This window comes from Macadamia integrifolia, chromosome 11, assembly GCF_013358625.1.
Source record: "Macadamia integrifolia cultivar HAES 741 chromosome 11, SCU_Mint_v3, whole genome shotgun sequence".
NCBI classification, from domain to species: Eukaryota; Viridiplantae; Streptophyta; class Magnoliopsida; order Proteales; family Proteaceae; genus Macadamia; species Macadamia integrifolia.
Window position 1 is genome coordinate 28,418,872 of NC_056567.1, and position 12,810 is coordinate 28,431,681.

Sequence of the window (12,810 nt, forward strand, 5' to 3'; positions counted from 1 at the left end):
AAAACAGAGATATTTAAATTATGTTTAATGTTCAAGTTAATAAAAAAAAAACTAAACAAATTATCTTCCAATGAGTTCATGAATAAAGCCGAGCAAACAAACCTACAAATGGCTTCCACCAGGAAAGGGACGAGGGAGAAGGACGTGGCCTACAAGAGTGTAAACTTCACCTGAGAATCTGAGATATCGCCGAATCGATTTAGGGATTCAGGAGCATCGATCTTGGACCGAAAGAAGAGAGGACCAAAAGAAATACTTACCTGTGATATCGCCGACAGAGTAAGAGAAGAATCGCAGAGCAAGGGTTTCCTCTCTACGCTGCGATTCATCCTCTTTTGGTTGGGATGGTATATTTCCTTCAATAGATTTGTTGTAGCGCACGTACAACCGCCTCCCTCTTCCCTCGGATATCGTGGCCATTCATTTAGAAATAACCACGTGTCGATCATCTAATACGTGCTCCACGATCTGTGGCACAAAAGTGTGCTACAGAAGAGCTGAATCCCTATTAATATGGGATTGAGGCGTCTCCTCACTGATCATGTAAAAAAAAAATAATAATAATAAAAATAATAAATAAAAGGTAATTACATAACATGTTACCTGGTTTAATCCTCTAGATGCATTTACAAGGTCATACTATATCTTTCAAAGTCTCCCCCAAATGATAGTAACGTTAGGAAGATGATTTTTTTTTTTTCTTCTGGGACTGAGTTTTCTTACATCCACCGTCAAGAAACATAGGGTGTTGGGTGATGTTGAAAAGGTATGTGCAATAGTAGGAGAGTATTTTTGACTTCATCCTATTTGCAGTCAGACATTAACGACCCTAGGATGATGGTTGACCTTTAGCCTTTTGTGAAGGAAATTTTTCATTTTTTTAATCATTAATTGACTTCTCTTGATCTTTTTTTTTTTCCTCATTAGCGGTATGATGAAGCCTAAAAGAGTTGTTGGCATTACAAAAATAATAATAATCCAGAACGGTGGAACAAATCCAAACATCTAATTTTCTACAATCAAGAACTAAGCAGGTTTTATTTATTTATTTCTTTTTGCGAATATAGAACAAGGCAGATAGACCCTTTGTGGGACAAATACCAATTTCTTTATCTTATCTGAATGTCAACTTCTGTTTGGGCCAAAATCATGTTGCTAGTGGGCATTATGTGTACAGCAAAAAAATGATAATTCAGTCAATAGATTTGATTTTTCATTTTTTATTACCTCCCACCCCTATTATATAAGGTCAACAGTATCTTTCTCATCCAATCAAAAGTCTGATCTCATGGCTTAAGAGGCTCTCTTTTCACCACGTAGAGTTGCCCACTACAACGTGTATACAACACATGCCAACGTGACATGCTTCCCTCTCCATCCCTCCTTATTCGGTATTTAAAGGTCTCAATCCATAGGAAAAAGCTAGCCTCTCCATATCTCCTTGTCATCATACAACCCCAAAAAATCCCAAATGTATGTTCGAGGGTTATCACCTCTCCTTCTTCTATCCCTCACTCTTCTTCTCCATGGTGTTCTTGGAGTTAGGCCCTCTCTATCACATCTGCTCGAACTCCAAAAACTACACTTCTAATGGTATCTACAAGACCAACTTGAACAAGGTGATGGTTTCTCTCTTCCATAGTGTTCCTGCAACCAGCTATGGACATGTCTCAATTGGCCAAGATCCCAACCGCGTATTTGGCCTTGGTCTATGTCGAGGTGATGTTTCAAGCACCAATTGTAAGACCTGTATCATCAATGCAGAAAAGGAGATTCTCAAAGACTGTTCTAATGCCAAAGAAGCCATAATTTGGTATGATTATTGTCTTTTGAAATACTCCGGAAATGATTTCTTCGGCGAGATTGATTCAGTCGAATTCTACATGTGGAACACACAGAATGTAAGCAATCCTGCCTCATTCAATAAGAAAACTAATGAATTGCTATACAAGGTAGCTTATGAGGCTTATCGGAGTTCAAAGATGTATGCTACTAAAGAGCTAATGCTTAATGGTTCAGAGAAGCTCTATAGTTTGGCTCAGTTTACCAGGGGCCTTTCTAGTGCTTAGTGCTGGGAATGCCTGATTGATGCAATAAGCTACATTCCTACTTGCTGTGATGGTAAACGAGGAGGAAGAGTTGTTGGTGGTAGCTGTAATATAAGATACGAGCTCTACCCCTTTGTAAATTCTTAGAACACTAAGAACATCATTAGGTGTGACCCATAAATGTTAGTACAAAATAAAGTGCTATAGGAAACTTTTTGTCAATCCCACGTATGCGGATTTGTAATTTTAATCTTCTTGGAGTTGGCCTTGTGCCGAGCAGTTATGGGTTCTCTCTATCTTTTTGTATGGTCTTAGAATTTCTTTGATAGCTTAATTAAGTTGTAGGAATAGACTGTTGCTTTATATTAATCACTCATCCAAAAACAAAAAAATCTGTTTCCGGCAATTTGCTTATTATGAAACATATTATTCATGAGGTAATAAAATTGTAAGGACAAGGTTTCTTTTTTTTTAAGGTCTAACTTATTTATTTAATTATGTAATTATCTATCAGTTTGGTGCAGGGAACACCAGCATGTCGAAATCTCTTCAGCACATAGTGGAAGGAGGGCACAACGACCTTTTTGTGCTCATACAATTTGGGCATTGTCTACGCCAAACCGTGATGGATCTTTGGATCCGAGTCCTCTCTATAGAGCTCAGGACTAGAGAGTGATCCCACGGCTAGAAGGACCCAGACACGCAATCCGAAGTCACCCAACTTTGATATGGCTCTTTGATCCCTAGTATCTATAAAGAGGAATTGCGTCTCGAGGTCACACCAGTCCTGAGATCACTCTTTGATCTCTAGGCTCTATGACGAGGAATCCTATCTAAAATCTTTTTTCTTTCTTTTATTAGACAACAATAAACAAATGCACTAAATAATTATTGTAGCCACGTTAGGACCTGGCTCATTTTAGTACACATGCTCACTATAGCACAACCCTTGTAAGCACGGTAATGGCATTATCATACCAATGGGGTTGGTACCCTAGTGGTGAAAATGCCTTCAACCCATCACCACTCGAGTTGGCTGGTTGTGGGTTCGAGTCTTGGCATGTCCACTATCGCCCATTGGTCCTGCGGAAGCGCTGCTTGCCACACAGGGGCATATTAAAACTCGTTATACGTAATACAAAAATAACCATTAAATAACATAATGATAGTTTAAGAGAGTCTGGATCTCCGTTTTCAACTCTCCATAACTTGACCCTTACTCAGCCTTTGACCAGATCACCAGTATGGGGTTCACAACTCATGATCTTCCCAACCCAAATAAGATTGAAACTGAACTGATTCTTTATCAAAAGCTTCGACTTCTGGTATTAATCAATAAGTGATTAGATAATCAATCAGTTTCAGTCCCACAAAGGTGCAAGACTGATTAAGTTCCTAACCAACAGGCCAGTAGGGGTGTCAATTAGTCGGGATGGGTCAATCTTGGTCCGGTTTAGTCGGGCTCAACCAAATTTTATGGCCGCATTGTGAATGCATGTTTAGCTAAACGGGCTTAGCTAGGATGGACATGGTACATTTTATAATAGGGAGCCAATCGGTCTCATGCTATAAATGGGCCTTAATAGGGTCTTAGCCGAGCTATAGACCTTTTTATCCCTAAACAAGCATTGAACGGGCTCTAAATGAGCCTTCCCAATATTAATGCAATAGTCAAAATACTCAAGCTAATAAGCTTATTGCACTGAAAGCACAGTTCTGCCTCAAGGATATCCTGCATACCCATCATTAATTCACCACCACAATTAATAAATTTTCTTTTTAAATTTAATTTTCAGGTATTAAAGACGCTTGTTCATCGATCAATCTCTTGTTCATCTTGAAAATTGTGACAAACTTACTTGGACTTTCGCTTTACTCTTCAATTTCATTGGTGGAAAAATGGGGATTTAAAATAGCATTAAAGAGGTCGGGCCAGGTCGAGCTTAAAGACAAAGATGAGAGTAGAGGAGGGAAACAAGATGGAGAACGGAGGAGAGAGAGAGAGTCTGGCAATCTTGGGGGCAGAGCTCCTGCCGATGAAGAGGATGAAGATGGAGGCTCGAGGGAAACTCTGGATCGAGGACCTGTGATTATAGAAGAGGATAGGATCTAGGAGGTTGTTGCTCCAAAGAAATCCTATGCGAAGGTAGTGGGAAACGCTTCATGGCTTGCCATTGATTCCTTGCCTGATTCGATTCAAACAGGAAACATTCGGAGGATTGTCATTCCCCAACATGACAATGAGACAAAATGGCAGAACTTTCATTTCGTGCTGATAGGGAGAGTAAATTTTCGTTTGATTTCCCTTTATGCTCTACGGGAGGAGGCTCGTTCAAACTGGAAGCTGAGTCAAGGAGTAGTCATGCACCCATTGGGAAAAGGGTTATGTTATTTTTGAATTCAAGTGCAAGGATGATAAATCAGCTATCTAGAGGAGGAGTCCATTAAGGATTGGTGATCAGTTGATCCGCTTCCAGCACTAGAAGCCTGACTTCAGTATCCACGAGAAGCATCCTTTGACAAAGCTTGTTTGAATTCGCCTGCCCAATCTCCCACTTGAGTATTGGCATGAGAATGTTCTATTGTCCATTGCTAAGGCAGTGGGGCTTCCGGTTGCATTAGATAAACACACGAGACAAGGTCTCATAGGTTATTATGCTCGAATCCTTGTGGAGATTGATGTATCTGAGTTTGTTGTGAGGGTAGAGGAGGTCCAAATTGAAAGGCTGGAGCCAGGAACAATCCAGGTCTTCGGATTCCGTCAGAAGGTAGTCTACGAAGACAATGTGGAAAGATGCGGGTATTGTAAATGTGTTGACCACCTGACTGCTGGCTGCAGACAAAAGAAGATGGACGATGGCAAGCAGTCCTTGATGGAGAACGATGGAAGGATTCAGGGGGCTATGTTTGTAGAAGATGGAGTTAACCCAACTGGGGTCAACTCGATGAGAGAGTCTTTTAGTGGGGTCGGATCTTTGCCAACTCATCAACCGAATATTATCTCCAATATTATCCTACAGAATATGCCCATTAATGAAGGAAATATTCAAATAATATTGGAACTTGCCGTTTTGAGTCCGAATGAAATAGGAAAGAATTTAAATGTGGATTCAGTTTCATGCAATGAGGGAGATTTCAATCCTCTAAATGGATTTGATGTCGGATCTGAAAATGGGTCTTTGGACCATGATCCAGGTGATGACCTGAACCAATCCTTGGTGTGTGAGGAGACTGCTCCCTCTCCTCAGACCCAAGAGGTGCAGGGAAACCAAAATACCTCTGAAGCAAGGTACCCTTTGCGTACATTGCGAATGGCTGTGACTCACAGTAGGGGTCATGTGGGGGCTTCAGATCAGCGCCCTGAATCTGCATCAAATGAAGACCAGGTGATCTCCTCTCTACCGATGGTTGAATGCTCTAGGGGGTCAGTGACGGTGGTGCATAAGGAGCTAGCAATGGTGGATCAGGATGTCATGCGAAGGGACAAGTAACCTCACTAGTAGGGGGAGGGAAACAGAAGAAAAAAAGTGGCCAGGAGAAAAAGTATGGTAAAACTTCTGTCTCCAACTAGTTTTCTAATGCGCGTTCTGTATTGGAATGTCCGTGGCATGAAGAAGGCGGCTATAAAATTGCCCTGCGCTCGATTTTGAAGGACTCAGCCTCAGAAGTATTATGCTTAGCTGAACCTATAGTGCAAGTAAGTAAATTTTCGGCGTTGTTTTTTAATAAGTTAGGTTACTCTGTGGATTTTATTCACAATGAGAGGCATGAAAAAGTGCCAAATTTGTGGGTAATGTGGAGGTTAGGGATCCCTCACCCTGTTGTGACAGCTATGTCTGACCAGCATGTTTCAATTTTGGTTGAGATGTTTGGTGTTAAGAATAGGATGTCTTTTGTCCATGCTAGTTCCTTTAAAATTATTCATCACCAGTTGTGGCTGGACCTGGAGTTGTAGGCTTCCTCGTCCATCCCGTGGGCTGTGTTCGGTGATTTTAACGCCACTCTATTGTCCAATTAAAAAAGGGGGCTTGGTGCTTATAACCTAAGCTCTGTTGCTGAGTTTCAGTCTATGGTTGATGTATGTAGTCTGTTGCCTGTTCCTTCCCAAGGAAGAAAGTTTACCTAAACAAATAACCGGAGGAGGGGAAATATGGTAGTAGTGCTCGATCAAATTTTTGGTATTGAACACTGGATGGATGCTTTTAAGAACATTGTGCAGCGTGTTTTAGTCTCCCATATCTTAGACCATACCCCTTTGCTTATTGTTTCTGATTCAATGCCTAAACCTTCAAATGCTCCTTTTCGATTCCATGGCTTCCGGATGGAGCATGAAAATTTTATTAAAGTGGTGGATGAGGTCTGGAGGGGCTAGGTTGATGGAAATCCTATTCTGGTCCTTGCTAAAAAATTGAAGGGTGTTAAAATTATGCTGAGATCATGGGCTCGTGCTTCTTTCCCTAACTTGAATGAAATAGTGGTCAAGGCCGAGGGTGATTTAAAGCTGGTTCAGAACATGATTGAAGTCTCTGGCATGTCTAATGATTTATTTGCTAAAGAGGCTGATGCGAAAACAGCTCTGGTTTTGGCTAATAAAACGCAGGAGAAGTTATGAGGTGAAAAAGCGAAGCAGAAATAGATTAAAAATGGAGATTGTAACTCTAAATTTTTCCACCTATCTGTGAAATTGAGAAGAGCTAGAAATCAGATTTCTTCCCTGAAAATGGAAGATGGTTCTTGGGTTATGAATCCACAGGGGATGGCAGACTATATTTCCTCTTATTTCAAGAAGTTCCATGAAACTTCAGAAAGTACAGTTCATAATGAATTTTTTGATTGCATTCCTAATCAATTTGGACTCGATCCTGAGTAGAGAGGAAATAAAACAGGCTGTGTGGGATCTCGATCCAGAGAGCTCCCCTGGTCCTGATGGGTTTCCAGGAAAATTTTTTCAAGAAGTGTTGGGAGGTAGTAGAATGTGATTTCTACAAGGTTGTGGTGTCTCTTTTTATGGTGGCAAAACTGCCAAATGGAGTGAATAACTGTTTTATCTCTCTAATTCCCAAATTTGATGGGACTGCCTCGTTAGATAAATTCTGGCCAATTTGTATGGGGAATTTTTTCTATAAGTTGTTGTCCAAGATAATGTCGTCCAGGCTTATGGGGCTGCTTCCCAAGCTAATTTATGAGGAATAAGGAGTGTTTCAGAAGGGGAAAATTATTTCTTCAAATATTAGCTTAGCCTCTGAGCATGGAAATTTGATGCATTCTATGGTGAGGGGTGGTGGAATGGGTCTCAAGCTAGATGCGCAAAAAGCCTTTGACACTTTGTCTTGCGACTTCCTCTTCAAGACTTTAAGGAGGTTCAGTTTCTCTAATAAGTGGATTTCCTAGATCCATAACCTTCTGCTCTCCTCTAGGGTCTCTGTTCTTGTTAATGGTGGCCCAGTGGGTTTCTTTGAAATTGGGAGAGGTCTTCGGCAGGGAGACCCTATCTCCTCTATCGTATTCATATTGGCTGAGGAGGTTTTATGTACAGGCTTAAAGGTCATGGTTCATGGAGGGCTGATGAAGTCTCTTTAGGATCCCAGAGGAGTATTTACTCCCTCTCATCTTCTTTTTGCTAACGACATTTTCATCTTTATGAATGCGTCTGCAAAATATGTGAGGAATCTTCAATCTGTCCTTGTTAAATATCAGGCCTACTCAGGTCAGAAATTTAACCTTGATAAGAGCAGGCTTTTCTTTGGTAAGGTAGCTCCTCACAGGAAACAGTTTATCATTGAGTTTTTGGGGGTCCGTTCTTCTATACTGCCAAAAAAATATCTGGGAGTGTAGATATTCAAGGGAAGAGTTAAGAAGGACTACATTCTGCCTTTATTAGATAAAATAAAGGGCAGGTTAGCAGGTTGGAAGGGGAGGCTCTTGTCAATGGCAGGTAGGGTGGAACTAGTCAGATCTGTGTTCTCTAGCATTCCTATCCAAAACTTTTTATTTATTGGTGGCCTGAATATTCTATTAAGTTGACGGAAAAATGGATGCGCAATTTTATCTGGTCAGGTGATTTAGAAGCGAGGAAAAAAATAGTGGTTAAATGGGATGATGTCTGCAAGCCCAAGAGCGAGGGAGGATTGGGATTAAAAAGTTGAGGGATGTGAATATTGCTTGTTTATGCAAGTTGGCCTGGCAAATAAAGCATGAGGGATCTTGTATGAGTAAGTTTTTTCGAGCTCGCTTTCTTAAGGGTGATGGCTTGCTGAAATTAGGCCATATTTCCTCCTTTATCTGGAATGGTCTTAAGAAGGTTTGGAATTTTGTCTCGTCTCAAGAACAATGGATAGTAGGCAATGGAAAAAATATTAAATTATGGTCTGACTGCTAGTTGGATAAGTTGTCCATAGAGAAGATGTTGGGTGAGGAGGAAAATTCTCTGGAACCCATTTATCTTTCATTTCTTTTGATAGATGGAATTTTCCTACTGTTGAATTTGACGCTATGATTGGCATTCTTGAGATGGCTAGAAAGATACTCATTACCAATATGGAGGACATTTGCCGCTGGCTCCCCTCATCTTCTGGGATTTTCACAATCAAATCGGCCTGGGACTCTATGAGAAAACAAGTCCCAAGGTGGGTTGGTTCTCCATTTTGTGGCATTCTCGCATTCTGCCTCGTCAAGTGTCTTTTGGTTGGCGTATGTTTAAAAACAGACTTCTAATGGATGACTTGGTGTAGGCTCGGGGTATTGCCATGACATCTAGGTGTGACTTATGCGGCATGCAGGTGGAGTGAAAAAATCATATCTTCTTCTCGTGTGATTTTGCAAATTCTTTGTGGTAGAATTTTGGCAACTGTTTTAACATTCGGTGGCCTGGTTTTGTCGACAACAAACTGCCTTAAATTGGTGGAAGGCTAGGGAGAAGGACGTCTCTTTCAAAGTTCTCTGGAGTAAAGGGTTTGTCTTAATTCCCTACTTTATCTGGTTGGAGCAAAATAGAAGGTTCGAAAATGATAAAAAGTCAGCAGATCGGTGTTTCGAGTTAGTGAGAGGTGAAATAAGTGCCCATACTTATATGCATCATGGCTCTCCAATTTCTATTTTCGATTTGCTTTGTCATAGACGATTGGGTTTCTCTTAATTTAAGTGCTGCCCTAGGCAGACTTATGAAATTTTTTGGTGTCTGCCCTTCCCTGGTTGGTGGAAGATCAACTCAGATGGGTGTTCCCTTAGAAACCTGGGGAAGGCGGGGGCTGGTGGTGTGATTCGAAACGATAAGGTAGAGGTGGTGGCCAACTTCAGAATCTTCCTAGGAGTTCTTGCAAATTTTGAGGCAGAGTTCTTGGTGGTTATTTCTGGAATTGAGCTTGCAAGTCCCTTGAGATTCCAAAGTTGTGGATCGAATGTTATTCGGTGGCGATCGTTACGTTGTTGCTTAAGCAGAAGATCCCATGGATTGCTCAGCAAAGATGGTTGAATTGTTTCTAGTATTTGAGCTCAATTGAGTGGAAAATTACTCACTGCTTCCGGGAAGTTAATTCAGTTGCTGATTTTCTTTCAAAATCTACTGCTCGCTTAGAAGTTTCTTCTCTAGTTTCTTCTTGGTCGGCTCTGGTCAAGATGGAGTTGGATATGGATGCTTCTCGTCGGACAAGATACAGGATCACCTGATCACCTGACTGTGTCTACTAATTTTTCATGTTTCTCCTTTTGTGGGCACTCTGGCATGTCTTCCCTCCTTGCTGATGGCAATGCCGAAGGTGGGTTGGGTTAGGCGCCCTTAGTTGCCTTGTATTATCTTGGGATTCTTTTCTCCTTTTGTACATTCCAATCTTTTCCTCTTTTTTAATACAAATGATATTTTAGCGAAAAAAAAGGTTGAGTTTAAAGGAATCAATTTAGGTAAGACCTATAAATGTATCAGGCTGGTCAGGCGTCGTCGGGTTAGGTGGCTGCACTATGTACTACTCATTTATAAACGTGTCAAACTAAAGTACGATACGTTTATTAATCGATTTGATCCAGATTAGGCCATAAACATGTCGGACTATATCAGGCTAGTCAGGCACTGTCAGGCTAGGTAGCTGCACTATGTACTACCTATTTATAAACGTGTTAGTCTCAAGTATAACACGTTTATTAACTGATCTGATCCATATTAGGCCATAAACATGTCAGACTAAATCGGGCCTATTGGTGCAAGCCTGGAATTGACACCCCTATGTTCAAGTCTCGTGAACAAATCCTGCCTTCACTTTTCTCCTTCCCTACTCCCCAGTAAAGCTGAAGGAAAGGTGTGTGTGTGTGTGTGTGTGTGTGAGAGAGAGAGAGAGAGAGAGAGAGGTTATTACTAATATTGATCCAATTCCACCGATTCAAGATATTTCTTACCTTATTACCCTTCATTTGTATCAATCCAACCATACGACCATACAAAAATTCGAATCAGACAAGACTGATACCAATCCAATCTGACAAATTCAAGACATTTTTTTTATCCCTAACCCTCATAGTTCAACCGTTTGGATTCACATTTTCAGGAGAAAACTGGGTTCAACGAGAATTATGTGCCACACCAACTCAGTAGATTATTCATGCCTACATTTGCTACACTACAACGTCCACACAGTTCCTTCTTTGACGTGGTTCCCTTCTTTTAAACTTCAAAGTTCTATATTTGTTATTTAAAGGGCTGATAATCCTTAGAGGAAATCATTGCATCCAAAGTGAAAACCAAGCCAAAATGCATTTTCTAGGGTTATCACCTCTCTTCCTTCTATCCCTCTCTCTTCTTCTCCAAGGTGTTCTTGGAGCAAACCCTCTCTATCAAACCTGCTTGAAGTCCAAGATCTACACATCCAATGGTACCTTCGAGGCCAACTTGAACCAGTTGCTGACTTCTCTGGTCGATCTTGTTCCTCCCACAGGCTTCGGATTGTCTCGGTTGGCCAAGAACCCGACCGCGTATTCAGGCTTGGCCTATGTCGAGGTGATGTCTCAAGCACTGGCTGTAAGACCTGTATTGCCCATGCAAAGACAGAAATTGGTAATAGTTGTAGTTCTGATGACAATGAAGCCATTATTGGTTATAATTATTGTCTTTTGAGATACTCCAATGAAGATTTCTTTGGCAAAATTGACACTAAGTACATAACCTACATGTATGAGGGACAGAATATAAGTGGTCCTGCCTCATTCAATTACAAAACTAGAGAAATGTTAAACTAGGTAGCGACTCGGGCTTATCAGAGTTCAAAGATGTATGCTACTGGAGAGCTAGTGGTCGATGGTTCAGAGAAGCTCTAGGGTTTGGCTCAGTGCACCAGGGACCTCTCTAGTGCTTCAACCAAGAAGTCCCTGGATGATGCAATAAGTGATCTTCCTACTTCTTGTGATGGTAAACCAGGAGGAAGAGTTCTTGGTGGTAGTTGTACTATAAGATATGCGCTTTACTCCTTTGTGAATTCTTAGAACATTAAGATCACTAGTAGGGCTTAGGGGTCACCCATAAACGTTAGTACTGTTGGTGTATGATGTCTTGTATTCCGTCGCAGTTTAATCCAGGGAGTACTGGTGCAGCACCTAGACAGGCAGGATGGCGGTCCCGCTAGCCGGTTAGCGGGCTGTGGGGGTTACAAGGGGGGCAGGAGGCCCCCCTGCATAGCAGGGGGTGTAGGGGGGCGCAGCTCCCCGTTTGAATTTTTTATTTGAGGACAATTGTGTACTTTCCGGATTAGGGTTTTTTCGCTATATATTTGTAGCGAGGGTTTATTTCTCTGTAATGCAAGCAATACTGAGAGGTGTGAGGACAAGCGTTGTAACCCTATTCTCCATTGATAGTGAAGCAAGATCTCATCTCACCGGGGACATAGGCAACCTTGCCAAACCTCGTAAAATTCATGTGCATTGTTTGTTTTGTTTTTCCATTATCTTCTACATCGTTTTAGGGTTGCGTTTCTACAAGTACTAAATAAAGTGTCATAGGTCTTCACCCTATGGATTTGTAATACTATAGTTGGTCTCTAGCATTCTACGTTTGTCCAATTATAATATGTTTTGGTTTACTATGAGACACAGGGATTAATTTCATGAGGTAATAAAACTGCAAGGACCATTTCTTTACTATGAGGCATGTGATTAATTTGTGATATGATAAGCAATTCGTATGGAATTTAGCTTGTAATTTTCACCCTCTTCCCTTGAAAGGGCATCAAACATGTACGCCTTCTTCTGTTCGATCTATTTCTTTATCTTTCAAATGAATCATATGTTTTAGACAATAGTGACATAATTTTTTCGATTAAAATCAATAAGATGTGATTTTTTTTATTTTTTTTTAATAATATATCTGGAAAAAGAAAAGGAGAAAACAACAATGGAAGAAATTTTTTATGAAACAACTCCATATAATATCCACAATTGTTTTTTTTTTTTTTGGGTGGTGGGGAGGGGTGGGGGGAAGTGCTTCAAATACTCACACCATAAGATCATATGCTCATGAGCTAAATTTTCAGCCCTTGTTTAAGAGGACTGAAATCAGAGGTTGGAGATGTGAATTCCAAACCAAGGAAAACCACCGAACCTTTGACGACTCCCTTCTAACCATCTCCCAAGCTGAGTTGATAGTAAAAACACCTGATGAAGTTAAACCCCAAAAGCATTTGTCCTCCAAGTCAGTGACTCGGATTCCATTTGCTTGGACTATTACATTTTCCATAAAGGCAGATTCAACAGGGAGGAAATTCCACACACCTTGGCTAATGAAGTC

At 40.9% G+C, this 12,810-nt stretch overlaps 2 pseudogenes; both read left to right on the forward strand.

Annotated features, from left to right (window-relative positions):
* Positions 1-1,471: 1,471 nt before the first annotated feature.
* On the forward strand, positions 1,472-2,195 carry LOC122093050 (annotated as a pseudogene).
* An 8,590-nt stretch (positions 2,196-10,785) lies between these two features.
* Positions 10,786-11,513, forward strand: LOC122093051 (annotated as a pseudogene).
* Positions 11,514-12,810: the final 1,297 nt, after the last annotated feature.